This window comes from Moschus berezovskii, chromosome 18, assembly GCF_049115385.1.
Source record: "Moschus berezovskii isolate FMDL1 chromosome 18, NW_MosBer_1.0, whole genome shotgun sequence".
NCBI classification, from domain to species: Eukaryota; Metazoa; Chordata; class Mammalia; order Artiodactyla; family Moschidae; genus Moschus; species Moschus berezovskii.
Genome location: NC_142477.1, coordinates 23,033,839 through 23,043,537, shown reverse-complemented (window position 1 = coordinate 23,043,537; position 9,699 = coordinate 23,033,839). Strand labels below are relative to the sequence as shown.

The 9,699-nt window shown below is 38.5% G+C and overlaps 1 pseudogene; it reads right to left on the bottom strand.

Moving 5' to 3' along the window:
* Positions 1-4,976: 4,976 nt before the first annotated feature.
* LOC148774962 (ferritin light chain pseudogene) lies at positions 4,977-5,490 on the bottom strand (annotated as a pseudogene).
* Between the last annotated feature and the right edge of the window lie 4,209 nt (positions 5,491-9,699).

Here is a 9,699-nt window from a genome sequence, read left to right as displayed (position 1 = left end):
TCTGTTCATGGCAGTTGGTGGCAGACACAGGAGCTCTGCTCTGAGATCAGATGATGATGCAGACAGTGCCCAAAGTTGTGCAGAACCACAGGTGGAGCTTCACAATTAGGGCTCACTGGCAAAAAGATTGAATAGAAGGACAAGATCTCATCTCTTCTTAAAAAAAAATCTAAAATCACAATTAACTGCTGAACAACCGTTGACAAAAAAATAAGGCTGCAAACTACCAAGAGAGATACCTTATACCCAGAGACAAAGAGGAGGCCACAAAAAGATGGTGAGAGAGGTGAAATCGTGATAAAATAAAATCCTGTACTCCCTGAGTGGGTGACCCACAAACTGGAAAATAATCATAACATGAATGTTCTCCCAAGGTGTGAAAGTCCTGAGCTCCAGGCCAGGATTCGCAGCCTCTGGGTCTGGCAACAGGAGGAACCTCCAGGAAATCTGGCTTTAAAGGCTAATAAAGCTTAATCACAGGAATTCTACAGAGGTAAACTGAAGCTCCACTCTTGGAAGGTTCACACAAGGGCTAGTGTGCACCAGGATCCAGCTAAGAAAGTGAAGACTTCATAAGAGCCTGGGCTAAACTTACTTGCTAGTATTGGAAGGTTTGCAGAGACGGCAAGGCAGCAGTGCTCACTGCAGGAACAGAGACACTGGCAGTGGGATTTCCAGCAAGTATTCACTGGCAGGAGCTCTCTGGGAGGCTGTCATTCCTTCCCCAAGTCCTATCCCCACCCAGAAGCCTGTAGGCTCCAAAGCTGAAACACCTCAGGCCAAACAACAAACAGGTCAGGAACACAGCCCCATCAATCAGCAGACAGGTGGCTTAAAGTCTTCCAGAGAAAACAGTTCTGACCTCCAGAGAGATAAGCCCCATTGGAAAAAGTCTCAGCTCCACCCACGATCAGGCAGGAACCAGACCCTTCTACGAGGAAGGCTTCTACCAAGAAAACTTTACAAGCCTCCTAGACAACCAAGTCCACCAGTGGGCAGATAGTAGGGTCAAGAACCACAACCTTGAAGCCTGCAGAAGGTAGTGGAACAAAACAGTGAATATGTTGTTCAATAAAGTTCTTAGTGAAAATTATGTGTCTTTTGTTTTTACTTAAAAGTCAAAGGAACTCTATGGACAACCCCAATACCATCACATCAGAAAGAATAAAATACCTACGTATAAAACCACCTAAGGAAACAAAGGAACTGTACTCTTTTACTTATTAAGACACTGGTGAAAGAAATCAAATATGGCAGACACAGATGGAAAGATACACCATGTTCTTGGATTGGAAAAATCAATATTGCCAAAATGGCCATACTACCCATGAGCAATATACAGATTGAATGCAATCCCTATCAAACTACCAATAGTAATTGGTAAAAAAAACAAAAAAACTCTTAAAATTTGTATGGAGATATAAAGGACCTCAAACAGCCAAACCAATCTTAAGAAAGAAAAATGGAGCTAGAAGAATCAGGCTCCCTGACTACAAACTGTACAACAAAGCTACAATCATCAAGAGAGTACAGTGCTGTCACAAAAGCAGAAATATAGATCAATGGAATAAGATAGAAAGCCCAGAAACAAACTCACACACCTATGGTCAACTAATCTATCTCAAAGGAGGCAAGGCTATACAATGCAAGAAAGACAATCTCTTTAATAAAGCATGTTGGGAAAAATGGACAACTACATGTAAAAAAAAAGAGAAATTAGAACATTCTATAAAATCATAGAGAAAAATAAATTAAAAATGTATTAAAGATCAATTGTAAGAGCAGTTACTATAAAAAAAAAGGCGGAACACTCTCTGACATAAATCACAGCAATTTATTTTTCAATTCATTCCCCATAGCAATGAAAATAAACACAAAAATAAAGTGGGACATAATCAAACTCAAAAGCTTTTGGTCAGCAAAGGAAGCCATAAACAAAATGAAAAGACAACCCACAAAATGGGAGAAAATATTTGGAAATGAGGTTTCCAACAAGGATTAATCTCCAAAATTTACAAACAGATCATGTAGCTCAATCTAAACAAGCAAAAAAATGACTCAGTCAAAAATTAGGCAGGACACCTAAATAGGCATTTCTACGAAGGAGATATTCAGATGGCCAAGAAGCACATGAATAGATGCTTAACACTGCAATTATTAGAGAAATGCAAACCAAAACTACAATGATATATTACATCATACCAGTCAGAATGGCCATCATCAAAAAGTCTAAAATAAGAAATGCCGATGAGGGTGTGTAGAAAAGGAAACCTCCCCTCACTATTTTAGGGAATGAAAATTGGTACCGCTACTATGGAGAATAGTATGGGATTTTCTTAAAAAAATAAAGATTGAGCTACCATATGATCCAGCAATCCCATTCCTGGACATGAATCTGAAGAAAAACATGGATTGAAAGTATGCATCAACCTCGATGTTCATTGTAATGCTGTTTACAGTAGTCAGGATGGGGAAGTAACCTACATTTCTGTCAACAGATGAATGGATAAAGATTACGTGGTACATACACACAGTGGAATACTGCTCAGCCATGAAAAAGAATGAAATAATGCTTTTTTCAGTAATGTGGATGGACCTAGAGACTATCACACTAAGTGATGCCAGTCAAAGAGAAGACAGTACTGATGTAAGACAATATTGCACAATATTGGTTATATGTTGAAGCAAAAAAAAAAAAAAAGCACAAGTTAACTTATTTACAAAACAGAAATAGACTCACAGAATTTGAGAATGAACTATTGTTCCCAGATGGGAAGGGTGGGGAGAAGGGAATGACTGGGAGTTACAGATTGCCATGTATGCTGCTGCTGCTGCTAAGTTGCTTCAGTCGTGTCTGACCCTGTGTGACTCCATAGATGGCAGCCCACCAGACTCCTCTGTCCCTGAGATTCTCCAGGCAAGAATACTGGAGTGGGTTGCCATTTCCTACTCCAATGCATGCATGCATGCTAAGTCACTTCAGTGATGTCTGACTCTGTGCAACCCCATGGACAGCAGCCCACCAGGCTCCTATGTCCATGGAATTCTCTAGGCAAGACTACTGGAGTAGGTTGCCATTTCCTTCTCCTTGACATGTATAGACTACTATATTTGAAACTGATAACCAACAATGAACTACCGTATAGCCCAGGGAACTCTGCTCAATATTCTGTAATAACCTAAATGGAAAAATAATTTGAAAAAGAAAAGATAAATGTATATGTATAACTGAGTCACTTTGCTGTACACCTGAAACTAATACAACCTTATTAATCAACTATGCTGAATCAACTATGCACGAATACACAATTTAAAAAAAACCTATCCTCAACCACTGAAGTAAAATACAGGGAAAGTTTTCAAATATATGAATACAAAAACAAATTAGATATATGGTTCATTTCAGTTCAGTTCAGTCGTTCAGTCGTGTCTGACTCTCTGCGACCCCATGAATCACAGCACGCCAGGCCTCCCTGTCCATCACCAACTCCCGGAGTTCACTCAAACTCATGTCCACAGAGTCGGTGATGCCATCCAGCCATCTCATTCTCTGTTGTCCCCTTCTCCTCCCGCCCCCAACCTTTCCTAGCATCAGAGTCTTTTCCAGTGAGTCAACACGTTGCATGAGGTGGCCAAAATATTGCAGTTTCAAACAACTGTTTATTTAAAATAAAGTATAATGAATAAATACTATTTAAAAGCAAGCTTTTTTAATTTATTTATTTTAATTGGAGGCTAATTATATTATTGTATTGGTTTTGCCATACATTGACATGAATCTGCCCTGGGTGTACATGTGTTCCCATCTTGAACCCCCCTCCCACCTCCCTCCCCATCCCATCCCTCTGGTTCATCCCAGTTCTCCAGCCCCGAGCATCCTGTATCATGCATCAAAACTGGACTGGCGATTTGTTTCACATATGATAATATACATGTTTCAATGCCATTCTCCCGAATCATCCCACCCTCGCCCTCTCCCACAGAGTCCAAAAGACTGTTCTATACATCTGTGTCTCTTTTGCTGTCTCGTATACAGGGTTATCATTATCATCTTTCTAAATTCCATATATATGAAACTGGAGCCTATTATACAGAGTGAAGTAAGCCAGAAAGAAAAACACCAATACAAAAACAAGCTTTTTTTTGAGGAACTTTCAAGATTCAAAGAAGGTTCAATAATTCCATTTTCTAAACAACACAGCTAAAGCTCAGAATTTAGGGTAGGTACATTAATGCTCTTTCTGCTGCTGCTGCTGCTGCTAAGTCACTTCAGTCGTGTCCGACTCTGTGTGACCCCATAGACGGAAGCCCACCAGGCTCCCCCGTCCCTGGGATTCTCCAGGCAAGAACACTGGAGTGGGTTGCCATTTCCTTCTCCAATGTGTGAAAGTGAAAAGTGAAAGTGAAGTCGCTCAGTCGTGTCCGACCTTTAGCGACCCCACAGACTGCAGCCTACCAGGCTCCTCCATCCATGGGATTTTCTAGGCAAGAGTACTGGAGTGGCTTGCCAATGCTCTTTCTACTGTATCGTATAATAGGAACATATGAGAGAAAATGCCAGTCTGTAGTGTATTAATGCTAAATTTCACCTTGGTAAAGTATCATCTTAATGATATTTGTTTACAATATTTTCTTTGAAAGTTTATTGAGTTTGTGTAAACAATTTTTGGCCAGTTAGGTAAGGGACAAAGGAGCCTTTATATATTGTGTATGACACCATTATACATATATGACTTACAATATTAAATTCAATTTACTATTTACAAAATTTCTCTGCTAGTCTCTGAGTTTGGAGAAATGGAAGTTATTATTATTACTTTTTCTGCAAAAAAGCTGTATTGTTTCCATTTGGTCTAAATCTTGAGAGAGGTCTCCAGGGTGGTTAGAAAACTACCTATTAGCTGCAGTGAGAGGCTACAGGCAGAAATCTTGACATTCACAGGGGATCTTCATAGGCTCCCAGGCTCCAGAAGCTCCTAGTCATGCTTGAGGAGGAGCTTTCTTAACAGATCTTTGCCCAACGCAGCCTGAGAACCAACAAGCCTGTGGAGATTTGTCAGAGGGCTCACCCATCTTCTTGATGAGTTTCACCTCCTCATCTAGGAAGAGGCTCCAGGAAGTCATGGAGCTGGGAGTCTGCACAGGCAGAACCCAGGCCATGCAGATCCAAAAATGCCTGGTTCAGGTTCCTCCCCATGACGAGGGTGCTTCCACAGTGTCCTGGGTTTTACCCATTCATCTTGAGATGTCTCTGCATATCCAGGAAGAGGGCATGGCCACAGCACCGGTTTTGCATTTTCAAGAGACATTTGGTTTCTCCGCAGTCAATTCACAGAAAAAGTGGCCCACACCCTCCAAAGCCATATTATCAAGGTTAAAATAGAAGTCCAGTGAGAAGTAGGTATAGAGGACCTGCAGATGCATCTTGACCAAGGGGTTGACGGTAGCCTCCACTGCAGTGGAATAATTCTGACAAAACTGAGAGCTCATGATGGGTAATAAGGAATTAATCTCAAAAATTGGTGTTGGTTGTTCTCAGTGATGAAGGACAGCTGAGTAGCTGATTCTGATGGTTGCAACGGCAAAAAAGTTTGGAGGGTGGTCAGAGGTTGGAGCAAGGGGTGTTTCTGGGTGTGTTTGGTCCAACCACTGGTGAAGCAAAAGACAGTCCGCAGGACTGGAGAAGGCACTCCCAAAAGCTACTTTAAACTGGATGTGTGGTAGGATTTTTAGACATATTGACACAGGCAACATGAGATCATTTTTCAGCCAACATGTTAAAATGACCAAACAAATTTGAAGCCTATCCTAGAACTATTCAAGGGTTGGGGAAAGATTAAAATACCTTACCTATTGGAAGACAGTGATTGGAAAAAAGCTCAATCTGTTTTCCATACTTTACCATACTTAGTCCATTCTGTACATTATTCATATTTCTAAAGACAACTTAGAAGACTAGAAGTAGAATTCTTTCAGGAAGACTTCTGTAGTGGTATCCAGTGAGTAAACATTCCAAAGAAGAAATACAGACAATGTCTTTCTGTTCTCAGTTTACAAGGAAGCGTATTCACCTACAACTTTGCTAAGTCAGCAACTAAGAATTACTTACCTGGATACTAAGGATTGATGAAAGTAAAAATGTTAGTTGCTCAGTCCTGTCCATCTCTTGGTGACCCCATGGACTGTAGCCCACCAGGCTCCTCTGTCCCTGAGTTTTCCCCAGCAAGAATACTGGAGTGGGTTGCCATTTCCTATTTCGGGGTTCTCCCCAACCCAGGGATCAAACCTGGGTCTCCTGCATTGCAGGCAGATTTCTTACCATCTAAGCCACCAGGGAAGCCCTTGTAAGAGTTATGCGCAATCCTCTAAGAGAGAAAAAGGAAAAAAAAAAAAATCAGGATGCTCAGAATTCTTTTTTAGTCAGAGTCATATGAGATGATATTAAAGAAAAGAAGAAAAAGCATTTTATTTTCTCTAGCTTTTTTTTTTTCTATTCTTCATCAAAATGTTTTCCCCAGGGGAAGGAATTCTGAAGTATTATCCCAGTGATGACAGGACAGTTCCAATAGCACAAATCAAAGGTCCTTCTCTATTTCTGCCACCTTTAGGTCATCTATAGCAGGGATCACTCTTCAGTATCAATCGTTCTATTTCCAATAAATTCAGCACAGTCTTCATGTGCATACATCTTTCTGGAAGCTATTGCCAAAGTTTGAAAATGTTAGCTTCTCGGTCATGTCCAACTCTTTGTAACACCATAGAAACCTGCCAGGTTCCTCTGACCATGGAATTCTCCAGGGAGGAATACTGGAGTGGGTTGCCATTTCCTACCCCAGGGGATCTTCCTGACCCAGGGACTGAACATGGGTCTCCTGCATTGCAGGCAGATTCTTTACCATCTAAGCCACCAGGGAAGCCTAGCAATAGCCAAAGAATGAAATATTTTGGATGATTTTGGTTTCTCAGCTTGTTGTTCCAATCAAGCACCTGGAGACTGACACCATAAAACCCAGAAACTGATCTTCATGACCTCCTTTGTAAGACTTTTTTCTGTATAGCTTCTCAATGCAACTCTGCTTTTAGTTGGATGAAATAAATAGATTTTGTATTAAAAATGTCAAACTTAAAATTTTTATGATTATACATATCGATTTCTTTGCTAACATACAGGTAGATTGTGAATTGAGTTTAGCCTTCTATAAATTAACATACTTCTTCATAGTTTTCAGATTATTTTTGTTTAATTCATAAGTGATACAATAAAATTATTCCAGATAATTATACTAATAATTGAAAATATGTTTAGATGAATAGAATATATGTATGCTTGTCTGCTTTATGTATGAAACTTGAGCTGTTGTTCTATATCTGCTTATGCTTTGCTTGATGTTTCAAACTTTTATGTAAAAGTATCTTCATAAACAGAAAGACTATGAATTTTGCAATTTATTATAATCCTGCTATTTTAGTCTATTTGAAAAAATAAACCTGAACAAAAACTATTCTGTAAGCAAAATTGATTATCTACAGTGCCGTCTTTTTTCTGTTTTACATTTTTAAATTTTCATTTATAGTTTATTTTAACTGAGTCTGTGTAAGTTTCCTTTGTAATCAGTGTCCCCTGCTATGGGGAAATTTCTTCTCTCTTCTACATAATTCCCTCTTTGCTAGACATGATTTAATCAGATGTCTTAAAATCCAGAATTAGCATCTAACAAAGAATTCTTCCATACTTGATAATGTATTGTTTCATTCCATTTACACAACGTATTACTTCAGATCGTTTGGTGAACAAGGCATCAAATGGAATCTGGCAGAGTACACTCTCTCAGATTAAACCTCTCCGCTCTGGGCTTAAAGGCTATTTTCCATATATAGTGATTTTACTTAAGATCTCAGCCCCATGTATTAAGTAAGCACAACTCTACAAATACTGGAATCTAGCCAGTATGAAACATCGTATTAGTGTTTCAACAACTTCTGTGTTACAGTGACTCTATCCTGTATTTATGTTTATAATCAATTTAACACAATACTACATTTACACTTGTGGATTAATATACATGTAGTGAATGCTTGTAGCTCATACTATTAGACACATACATAAAACAAGGAGGCAATTCGGACCAGATATTACAATGAAATCTGAAAAATGTAAAGACATGAATTTTAAACTATTAATGCAAGAATTTTCCTGAGATTTTCTTTTTCTTTTAAGCAAACAATGAGTGGTTTTTAGACTACATGTACAGTCACAATTACTTTGGGTGCCAAATTCACATTTTCCATTGTATAGACCATCTCATTTTGTTTATATAACATGTATCCCTGGGTCAGGAAGATCTTCTGGAGAAGAAAATGCCAACCCACCTCCCCACCTCAGTATTCTTGTCTGGAAAATCCCATGGACAGAGGAGTCTGGCAAGCTATAGTCCATTGGGTCACAAAGACTCAGATAGGACTGAGGGACTAACACTTTCACTTTCAACCTGTATTTAGGTCAAAATATGTATCTGTGTGTGTTCATGTGTCTAAGGGAGTCTGTGTATCTGTTTAACTGAGTGTGTATTTGTGTGTCTATGCATGTATTAGAATAATTTGAATTCGATTCCAAAAAAGATATGTATATTCTGTTATTAAAAGAAAAAAACTTTAAAGATCTAAAACTTATCAATGTTAATTTTTAAATGTTCAAAAAGTTTTTGTATTCTCAGATCCCTTTGTAAAAAATATTCACAAATTAACTATTTTTTCCTCTTTTGTATGTAGTGTATGTCTTGGCTGAGTAACAACAGCATTCTAGACTGAAAATGTCTTTAATTTCCACAGAATTCAAAATGATCAAAACATCCTCAGAATCATTTGAAATATGATGTCAAATATAGACAGGAATTCCCTGGTGGCCAGTGGTAAAGGATCTGCCTGCCAATTCAGGAGATGAAGGTTCAGTCTCTGGGTCAGGAAGATCCCCTGAAGAAGGAAATGGCGACCCACTCCCGTATTCTTGCCTGGGAAATCCCATGGATAGAAGAACCTGGCAGGCTACAGTTCATGGGGTCACAAAAGAGTCAGACGTGGTATAATGACTAAAGAAACAAAACAAACAAATCAAATATAGATACTTTCTGAATACTGTCATTCCTTTGTGCAGTCACACTTTTCTTTTTCCTTCAACTAGAATTTTGTGTGGCAAAACAAAGCCTGAAAACTAACAGGATTTGCACTAAGGTTGATATTTCAAAGCACTGTTTTTGGAATTGACATTTGGTAGAAAATGAAGCACAAACTCATTATGAAACAAATTACACAATTAAAGTAAAAAAGGAGCAGCTGAGCATTGCAAGGATTTTACATGAAAATCACAGCAAACATTGCTTAACTTTATGGAATCAGATTTCCACTGGATTTGTTATCTGCTGTGGAAGATTCACAGAGGCAACTCAATTACTGCTACTCAAGGAACTTGTATTTCTGCAAAACTTGTCTCCTCTGCTCATCTCAGTTAAGTAAAGAAGAACAAATTCATACATGTAGAAGAAAATATTATTATAGACTGATAATGCATTTAAAAACCTACTGTTCATTATTGATTGAAATTTAATTAACATATTATATATGAACTCAAAATTCAATACATTCAAACTGTTCATTGTTAAAATGGTAATGACATGTGAATATTTACTTAAGGTATGTAATATA